Source organism: Limulus polyphemus, unplaced genomic scaffold, assembly GCF_000517525.1.
Source record: "Limulus polyphemus unplaced genomic scaffold, Limulus_polyphemus-2.1.2 Scaffold283, whole genome shotgun sequence".
NCBI classification, from domain to species: Eukaryota; Metazoa; Arthropoda; class Merostomata; order Xiphosura; family Limulidae; genus Limulus; species Limulus polyphemus.
The window spans coordinates 336,904-338,057 of record NW_013665893.1 but is presented as its reverse complement, the minus strand read 5'-3'; positions in this window follow the sequence as shown (position 1 = coordinate 338,057).

The window sequence follows — 1,154 nt, the reverse complement described above, 5'->3', positions numbered from 1 at the left end:
CTGTTTTCATTAGAATTAAAAACAATACCAGAATGTTTATATTGGGTTGCACTTAATGTAACCATATCTTGTGCATTTCCAAAAAAAAAAAAACAAGAAATTACGACTCACAGTTTATCAAGAACAAGAAAACAAAGATGTAGCATTATACAACCCAGGGTTCAATACTTCTGTGGATTACTGTAAATGACCACACTCATTCTTTAAACTTATATATATAAAAACACATTTCAATTTATTTTACGGAAATGTTCGTAACTCGTAACTGCCAGGACTGCTTCGTGATTGTTAGGAACCGTTTTATGTGACTTGATTTTAAAATTCGAAAAATTAAAAGACTATTACTTTTTAGTTATGTAAAATTATCAATGATCCTATCGCATACTTAAAACAACGTGAAAAATGCCTCAAGTGTTTATCTGTAACGGTGTATTAAAGTAAAGTGACTGGCCATTTTACTAGGACTCCCATATAATCATTTATAGAACACTCCATCTATATGCTCTATAAATGCAGAAGACCTCTTTGATTTCGCTAAGAACATGATAATGGATGTCTGTCTAGAAGAAACGTCATTATAAAATTCCGTTACTTTAACCGTCTGCTCAAAAAGGCATTTGTTGGCAAGGTCTAACAAGTATGGTAATTTAAATAGAATTAACTTTACACTAAGAAAAAAGCAATGGCCGCCAATCGCTGGAGACAGATAGAGGTAAGAGATGATCAGTTGGACTTGTAAATGCAACAAACGTCAGGTTGTGGTGCAATTGATTCACTCTTTCAACAATGGTAAGGAGAATGGCCCGGCATGGCCAGGTGGTTAGGGCGCTCGACTCGCAAATTTGCCAGTCGTGGGTTCGAATCCACGTTCAACCAAACATGCTCGCCCTTTTAGCCGTGGGGCGTTATAATGTGACAGTCAATCCCACTATTCGTTGGTAAAAGAGTAGCCCAAGAGTTGGCGGTAGGTGGTGATGACTAGCTGCCTTCCCTCTAGTCTCACACTGCTAAATTAGGGACGGCTAGTGCAGATATCCCTCGTGTAACTTTGCGCGAAATTCATAACAAACAATGGTAAAGAGAATTAAAAATACAAACAGGATAGCATAGCCTCAGCGATGCTCGGAGAACAACTGTCAGCAATAAATAACTGT